This window comes from Mustelus asterias, unplaced genomic scaffold, assembly GCF_964213995.1.
Source record: "Mustelus asterias unplaced genomic scaffold, sMusAst1.hap1.1 HAP1_SCAFFOLD_3309, whole genome shotgun sequence".
NCBI classification, from domain to species: Eukaryota; Metazoa; Chordata; class Chondrichthyes; order Carcharhiniformes; family Triakidae; genus Mustelus; species Mustelus asterias.
This window is the reverse complement of record NW_027593254.1, coordinates 7,730-16,414: the sequence shown is the minus strand read 5'-3', so window position 1 is coordinate 16,414 and position 8,685 is coordinate 7,730. Positions and strand designations below refer to the sequence as shown.

The following is an 8,685-nucleotide window of genomic DNA, read 5'->3' as shown; positions in this document are numbered from 1 at the left end:
TACAACAAATGGCGTAGTCGGCAGGATTTGATATCTGACTTCTGACTGGTGGCCACCAGGTTAAAGTCCAACAGGTTTATTTGGTAGCAAATACCATTAGCTTTCAGTGCGCTGCTCCTTCGTCAGATGGAGTAGAAATCTGCTCTCAAACAGTGCACAGAGAGACAAAATCAAGTTACAGAATACTGATTAGGATGCGAATCCCTACAGCCAACCAGATCTTAAAGGTACAGACAATGTGGGTGGAGGGAGCATTAAGCACAGGTTAAAGAGATGTGTATTGTCTCCAGACAGGACAGCCTGCAAGTCCAGGAGGCAAGCTGTGGGGGTTACTGATAATGTGACATAAATCCAACATCCCGGTTTAGGCCGTCCTCATGTGTGCGGAACTTGGCTATCAGTTTCTGCTCAGCGACTCTGCGCTGTCGTGTGTCGTGAAGGCCGCCTTGGAGAACGCTTACCTGAAGATCAGAGGCTGAATGCCCGTGACTGCTGAAGTGCTCCCCCACAGGAAGAGAACAGGCTTGCCTGGTGATTGTCAAGCGGTATTCATTCATCCGTTGTCGTAGCGTCTGCATGGTTTCCCCAATGTACCATGCCTCGGGACATCCTTTCCTGCAGCATATCAGGTAGACAGCGTTGGCCGAGTTGCAAGAATAGGTACCGTGTACCTGGTAGATGGTGTTCTCACGTGAGATGATGGCATCCGTGTCAATGATCCGGCATGTCTTGCAGAGGTTGCTGTGGCAGGGTTGTGTGGTGTCGTGGTCACTGTTCTCCTGAAGGCTGAGTAGTTTGCTGCGGACAATGGTCTGTTTGAGGTTGTGCGGTTGTTTGAAGGCAAGAAGTGGGGGTGTGGGGATGGCCTTGGCGAGATGTTCGTCTTCATCAATGACATGTTGAAGGCTCCGGAGGAGATGCCGTAGCTTCTCCGCTCTGGGGAAGTACTGGACGACGAAGGGTACTCTGTCCACCGTGTCCTGTGTTTGTCTTCTGAGGAGGTCGGTGCGGTTTTTCGCTGTGGCGCTCGACTCATCGATCAACAGTTCCGACACGCGACAGAACACCGCTCGACAAGACTGTTCTCTTCCTGTGGGGGAGCACTTCAGCGGTCACGGGCATTCAGCCTCTGATCTTCGGGTAAGCGTTCTCCAAGGCGGCCTTCACAACACACGACAGCGCAGAGTCGCTGAGCAGAAACTGATAGCCAAGTTCCGCACACATGAGGACGGCCTAAACCCGGATGTTGGATTTATGTCACATTATCAGTAACCCCCACAGCTTGCCTCCTGGACTTGCGGGCTATCCTGTCTGGAGACAATACACATCTCTTTAACCAGTGCTTAATCCTCCCTCCACCCACATTGTCTGTATCTTTAAGATCTGGTTGGCTGTAGGGATTCACATTCTAATCAGTATTCTGTAACTTGATTTTGTGTCTCTGTGCCCTGTTTGAGAGCAGATTTCCACTCCATCTGACGAAGGAGCAGCGCTCCGAAAGCTAATGGTATTTGCTACCAAATAAACCTGTTGGACTTTAACCTGGTGTTGTTAAACTTCTTACTGGGATTCTATGATCGCATGGCTAATCCTCCAGTGCATCTTTGGACATGAGTGAGTGAGTGCTCTTTTCCATTCAGTCACAGTGTTGGGGTGAAGAGTGGACCCAGCAGCTTGGGGGGACAACATGCAACTCCGGGTGTTGTGGGTGCGCTGCTGGTCGGCCAGCCGGGCTGCCAGTGCCGGCAGTTCAGACAGAGGGAGCGAGGGGAGGGGGTGCGCTGCTGGTCGGCCAGCCGGCTTTTTGGCGCCAAAAGCGGCGGCTGTTGTCCAGCGGCCCCGCGGGGGGAATGAGTGCGGCCCCGGGGGGCAGCCGGAGGGCGGGGGCCGGTAAGTGACCTCAGCGATCCGGCTCCATGTCAAAAACACCTCAAACTTTAACCCAGAGAGAGCGGGAAGGGGAGCCCTGTCTAACCCCGCCCCCCTCCGTATCCCCCCTCCCTCCGTATCCCCCCTCCCTCCGTATCCCCCCCACCGTATCCCCCCTCTCCGTATCCCCCCCCCCTCCGTATCCCCCCCCCCTCCGTATCCTCCCCCTCCGTATCCCGCCCCCCGTACCCCCCTCCCCGTACCCCCCCCCTTCCTCCGTACCCCCCCCTTCCTCCGCATCCCCCCACCCCTCCGCGTCTCTCCCCCCCCACCCCTCCGCGTCTCTCCCCCCCCACCCCTCCGCGTCTCTCCCCCCCCACCCCTCCGCGTCTCTCCCCCCCCACCCCTCCGCGTCTCTCCCCCCCCACCCCTCCGCGTCTCTCCCCCCCCCCACCCCTCCGCGTCTCTCCCCCCCCCCACCCCTCCGCGTCTCTCCCCCCCCCACCCCTCCGCGTCTCTCCCCCCCCACCCCTCCGCGTCTCTCCCCCCCCACCCCTCCGCGTCTCTCCCCCCCCACCCCTCCGCGTCTCTCCCCCCCCACCCCTCCGCGTCTCTCCCCCCCCACCCCTCCGCGTCTCTCCCCCCCCACCCCTCCGCGTCTCTCCCCCCCCACCCCTCCGCGTCTCTCCCCCCCCACCCCTCCGCGTCTCTCCCCCCCCCACCCCTCCGCGTCTCTCCCCCCCCACCCCTCCGCGTCTCTCCCCCCCCACCCCTCCGCGTCTCTCCCCCCCCCACCCCTCCGCGTCTCTCCCCCCCCCACCCCTCCGCGTCTCTCCCCCCCCACCCCTCCGCGTCTCTCCCCCCCCACCCCTCCGCGTCTCTCCCCCCCCACCCCTCCGCGTCTCTCCCCCCCCACCCCTCCGCGTCTCTCCCCCCCCACCCCTCCGCGTCTCTCCCCCCCCACCCCTCCGCGTCTCTCCCCCCCCACCCCTCCGCGTCTCTCCCCCCCCACCCCTCCGCGTCTCTCCCCCCCCACCCCTCCGCGTCTCTCCCCCCCCACCCCTCCGCGTCTCTCCCCCCCCACCCCTCCGCGTCTCTCCCCCCCCACCCCTCCGCGTCTCTCCCCCCCCACCCCTCCGCGTCTCTCCCCCCCCACCCCTCCGCGTCTCTCCCCCCCCACCCCTCCGCGTCTCTCCCCCCCCACCCCTCCGCGTCTCTCCCCCCCCACCCCTCCGCGTCTCTCCCCCCCCACCCCTCCGCGTCTCTCCCCCCCCACCCCTCCGCGTCTCTCCCCCCCCACCCCTCCGCGTCTCTCCCCCCCCACCCCTCCGCGTCTCTCCCCCCCCCACCCCTCCGCGTCTCTCCCCCCCCCCACCCCTCCGCGTCTCTCCCCCCCCCCACCCCTCCGCGTCTCTCCCCCCCCCACCCCTCCGCGTCTCTCCCCCCCCCACCCCTCCGCGTCTCTCCCCCCCCCACCCCTCCGCGTCTCTCCCCCCCCCACCCCTCCGCGTCTCTCCCCCCCCCACCCCTCCGCGTCTCTCCCCCCCCCACCCCTCCGCGTCTCTCCCCCCCCCACCCCTCCGCGTCTCTCCCCCCCCCACCCCTCCGCGTCTCTCCCCCCCCCACCCCTCCGCGTCTCTCCCCCCCCCACCCCTCCGCGTCTCTCCCCCCCCCACCCCTCCGCGTCTCTCCCCCCCCCACCCCTCCGCGTCTCTCCCCCCCCACCCCTCCGCGTCTCTCCCCCCCCCACCCCTCCGCGTCTCTCCCCCCCCACCCCTCCGCGTCTCTCCCCCCCCCCACCCCTCCGCGTCTCTCCCCCCCCCACCCCTCCGCGTCTCTCCCCCCCCCACCCCTCCGCGTCTCTCCCCCCCCCACCCCTCCGCGTCTCTCCCCCCCCCACCCCTCCGCGTCTCTCCCCCCCCACCCCTCCGCGTCTCTCCCCCCCCACCCCTCCGCGTCTCTCCCCCCCCACCCCTCCGCGTCTCTCCCCCCCCCCCACCCCTCCGCGTCTCTCCCCCCCCCCCACCCCTCCGCGTCTCTCCCCACCGGCTGGAGGTCTGTGACCAGTGGTGTTCCGCAGGGCTCTGTACTGGGACCTCTGCTACATGTGATATATATAAATGATTTGGAAGAAGGTGTAACTGGTGTAATCAGCAAGTTTGCGGATGACACGAAGATGGCTGGACTTGCGGATAGCGAAGAGCATTGTCGGGCAATTCAGCAGGATATAGATAGGCTGGAAAATTGGGCGGAGAGGTGGCAGATGGAGTTTAATCTGGATAAATGCGAAGTGATGCATTTTGGAAGAAATAATGTAGGGAGGAGTTATACAATAAATGGCAGAGTCATCAGGAGTATAGAAACACAGAGGGACCTCGGTGTGCAAGTCCACAAATCCTTGAAGGTGGCAACACAGGTGGAGGAGGTGGTGAGGAAGGCATATGGTATGCTTGCCTTTCTCGGACGGGGTATAGAGTATAAAAGCTGTGAAGCAGCAGCGCTAACCACTCTGCCGCCGTGTCAGCCCCACTTGGCGATCACTTTGCTGCTTTCGACTGTTCTTCCATCCAGTTTCTTTGAACTCCTTCCTCCCCCTTTAGAACAAAGAAAATTACAGCACAGGAACAGGCCCTTCGGCCCTCCAAGCCTGCACCGACCATGCTGCCCCAACTGAACTAAATCCCCCTACCCTTCCGGGGACCATATCCCTCCATTCCCATCCTATTCATGTATCTGTCCTGACGCCCCTTAAAAGACCGTATCCGCTTCCACTATCTCCCCCAGCAGCGGGTTTTCATAGAATCACAGAAACCCTGCAATGCAGAAGGAGGCCATTTGGCCCATCGAGTCTGTGCTGACTACAATCTCACCCAGTCCCTATCCCCATAACCCCATGCATTTACCCTAGCTAATCCTCTGACACTAAGGGGCAATTTAGCACGGCCAATCCAGCTAACCTACAGACTGTGGGAGGCAACCGGAGGAAACCCACGCAGACACGGGGAGAACATGCAGACTCCACACAGACAGTGACCCGAACCCGGGTCCCTGGCGCTGTGAGGCAGCAGTGCTAACCACTGTGTCACCGTGCCGGCCCATGTTCCAGGCACCCACCACTCTCTGTGTAAAAGAAACACTTGCCTCCTATATCTCCTTTAAACCTTGCCCCTCGCACCTTAAACCTGTGCTTCCCAGTAATTGACTCTTCCACCCTGGGAAAAAGCTTCTGACTATCCACTCTGTCCATGCCCCTCACAATCTTGTAGACTTCTATCAGGTCGCCCCCTCAACCTCCGTCGCTCCAGTGAGAACAAACCGAGTTTCTCCAACCTCTCCTCATAGCTAATGCCCTCCATACCAGAAGTTTCTGCGGTTTCTCTTCCACCTCTGAAATGGGATAGGGCTTGTTGTTCTTCCCTCACTTTTCTCTTCTGTTTCCCCCTCCGCAGAGCTGGCTGAGGCTGTGGAGGAGTTAGCCAAGGAGCTGGAGAGGTTTCAGCAGAACGCGCAGGAGATTGTCGAGTACCAGGCCTCGCTGTTTCGCGTCAATAAGTTAATGGTAAGAAGCTGGTCTCTGTGCTTTACCGCTCCGTCTGCTTTAACCCAGATAGCCCCGAGCTTTCAGCTATCTCACTGCGCTCCCTGTTCATCAATAAAGTAAAAAGCAAAATACTGCGGATGCTGGAATCTGAAACAAAAACAGAAGATGCTGGAAAATCTCAGCAGGTCTGACAGCATCTGTGGAGAGAGAATAGAGCCAGCGTTTCGAGTCTGGGTGACCCTTCCTCAGAGCGCCTCTGACGAACCAGACCCGGAATGTTGGCTCTATTCTCTCTCCACAGATGCTGTCAGACTCGCTGAGATTTTCCAGCATTTTCTGTTTTTGGTTCATCAATAAAGATTTGATTGTTCTCCGAGACCACGACTTAGTGTTTCCCAGACCTCTGCCCCCTCACTCTGCTAAAACGGGTTTTGATGAATCTCAGGGAGGGTGGTCCTGAACTCCCTCCCCTCCCGTCACACAGCTTGACCGTGAGATGGAGGGGGCCGAAGGAGGCCATTCGGCCCGTCGAGTCTGCTCCACTGCCATTTAACGAGATCATGACTGATCTGATGTGACAATTCTCAGGGGCGGCACGGTAGCACAGTGGTTAGCACTGCTGCTTCACAGCTCCAGGGTCCCGGGTTCGATTCCCGGCTCGGGTCACTGTCTGTGTGGAGTTTGCACATTCTCCTCGTGTCTGCGTGGGTTTCCTCCGGGTGCTCCGGTTTCCTCCCACAGTCCAAAGATGTGCGGGTTAGGTTGATTGGCCAGGTTAAAAATTGCCCCTTAGAGTCCTGAGATGCGTAGGTTAGAGGGATTAGTGGGTAAATATGTGGGGGTAGGGCCTGGGTGGGATTGTGGTCGGTGCAGACTCGATGGGCCGAATGGCCTCCTTCTGCACTGTAGGGTTTCTATGATTTCAACTCCACTTACCCGCCCTATCCCCGTAACCCTTGATTCCCTGACTGGTTAAAAAATCTGCCCATCTGAGCCTTGAACATACTTAATGACCCGGGGCAGCACGGTGGCGCAGTGGGTTAGCACTGCTGCCTGACAGCACCAGGGACCCGGGTTCGAGTCCCGGCAGCACGGTGGCGCAGTGGGTTAGCACTGCTGCCTCACAGCGCCAGGGACCTGGGTTCGAGTCCCGGCAGCACGGTGGCGCAGTGGGTTAGCACTGCTGCCTCACAGCGCCAGGGACCTGGGTTCGAGTCCCGGCAGCACGGTGGCGCAGTGGGTTAGCACTGCTGCCTGACAGCGCCAGGGACCTGGGTTCGATTCCCGGCTCGGGTCACTGTCTGTGTGGAGTCTGCACGTTCTCCCCGTGTCTGTGTGAGTTTCCTCCGAGTGCTCCGGTTTCCTCCCACGGTCCAAAAGACGTGGGATTGGCCGTGCTAAATTGCCCCTTAGTGTCTGGGGATTAGAAGGGTAAATATGTGGGTTTACGGGGATAGGGCCTGGCTGGGATTGTGGTCGGTGCAGACTCGATGGGTCGAATGGCCTCCTTCTGCACTGTAGGGATTCTATGATTCTATGAAACATAGAAGATCGGAGCAGGAGGAGGCCATTCGGCCCTTCGAGCCTGCTCCACCATTCATTATGATCATGGCTGATCATCGAATTCAATAGCCTGATCCCGCCACCCCTCCCCCCCCCTCTCCTCCCCCTCCCCTCCCCCTCCCCTCCCCCCCCCTCCCCTCCCCTCCCCCCCCTCCCCCTCCCCACTGCTGCCTCACAGTGGTTAGCGCTGCTGCCTCACAGCGCCAGGGACCCGGGTTTGATTCCCGGGGGCACAGTGACACAGTGGGTTAGTGCTGCTGCCTCACAGTGGGTTAGCGCTGCTGCCTCACAGCGTCAGGGACCCGGGTTCGATTCCTGGCAGCACGGTGGCACAGTGGTTAGCGCTGCTGCCTCACAGCACCAGGGACCCGGGTTCGATTCCCGGGGGCACGGTGACACAGTGGTTAGCGCTGCTGCCTCATTGCAGTGTTAATGTAAGCCGTACTTGTAACTAATAAATAAACTCTCGTTTTTCTCTGACTCTTCAGTTCCGGCATTTTCTGTGATTTATCATTTCTCTGCGGGATTTATTTCTCAGACTCTGTGCGTTGTTAATCACGGGCGTGCTGTTCTTTATTGCAGTGTTTCTGGATGGAGAACACACAGGAGTTAATAAAGCATCGCAGGCAGATGAATCAGCCTTCAGTGTCCACACTCAAACTGCTCAGGAAGTGATCTCGGCCGCTACCCTCGACACCCAGGAGCGGCCAGCAGCTCCGCTCTCTCCTCTGTGTGTGTGCGTGCATGCAGCGTGTGAGTGTGCGTGCATGCGTGTGTGTAAATTGCCCCCTCCTAGCGCTGTGTGTGTTTGAGTGTGTGTGTGTGTGTAAATTGCCCTGTCCTGCTGCTGTGTGAGGAAATTTCCCCCTCCTGGCGCTCTGTGTGTGTGTAAATGTCCCTTTCCTACGCTGTGTGTGTGTGATTGAGTGTGCATGAATGCGTGTTTGGGTGTGTGTAAAGCTGTTCTTTTTGGAGGTGAGCACTCCCTCAACTCTCGCGCTTTCTCACTGTTGCTGAAGCGGTCGCCTCTCCTCACGCGAGAGAGAGGGGGAATGTGAGGTGGGTGGTTTTCTGACTGGTGTCTCCGTGCGTCAGCCACCGCCTGCTACTAAATCTCACACTCCGCTGGCCATCTGATCCAATCACTGCCAAATGGAAGCTGCATAATCTACCCTCGCACCGAGGGACCTGGGGAAGCCAAGCGTGGAGATTTACGGCAAACCTGACACTGAGGGAGCTCACTGACCTGGAGTGAAGCTCGATTCAAACCAAGCATCCTAGCACATTCACCCACTTTCCCCTCGGATGCTGTTTCCTCCCTGTACTCACTGAGGGTATCAGTGTGTTTTCACTTTGTATTTATGCATCAATAAACTACATCCCGGCATCCGATCTCTCGCTGCTTTTCAGCCTCATTGTTTTGTTGTCGCTCTCTGGCTGTCAGCATCACGTGCTCCCTCTGTCTTTCCCAATCTCTGTGTGGAATCTGGCACTAACCACACGTCCTTGTTGTTCAATTCTGTCACTTTGTCCCTGTGCGCCTGCTATTGTTACAGTGTCGCCGACACATCTTCAGCTATAACTTGTCGTCCTCAACCAGCTCCGGAAAGCACAAACCATAAAACACAGGAGCAGAATGAGGCCACTCGGCCCATCGAGTCTGCTCCGCCATTCAATCATGGCTGATATTTCCCTCATCCCCATTCTCCTGC

At 59.3% G+C, this 8,685-nt stretch overlaps 1 long non-coding RNA gene across 1 annotated transcript; it reads left to right on the top strand.

Annotated features, from left to right (window-relative positions):
- The first annotated feature begins 1,744 nt into the window (after positions 1-1,744).
- LOC144490456 (uncharacterized) lies at positions 1,745-8,371 on the top strand. The gene is made up of 3 exons (XR_013497258.1): positions 1,745-1,890; positions 5,319-5,428; positions 7,556-8,371. It is a non-coding gene; the product is annotated as an uncharacterized LOC144490456 (long non-coding RNA).
- Positions 8,372-8,685: the final 314 nt, after the last annotated feature.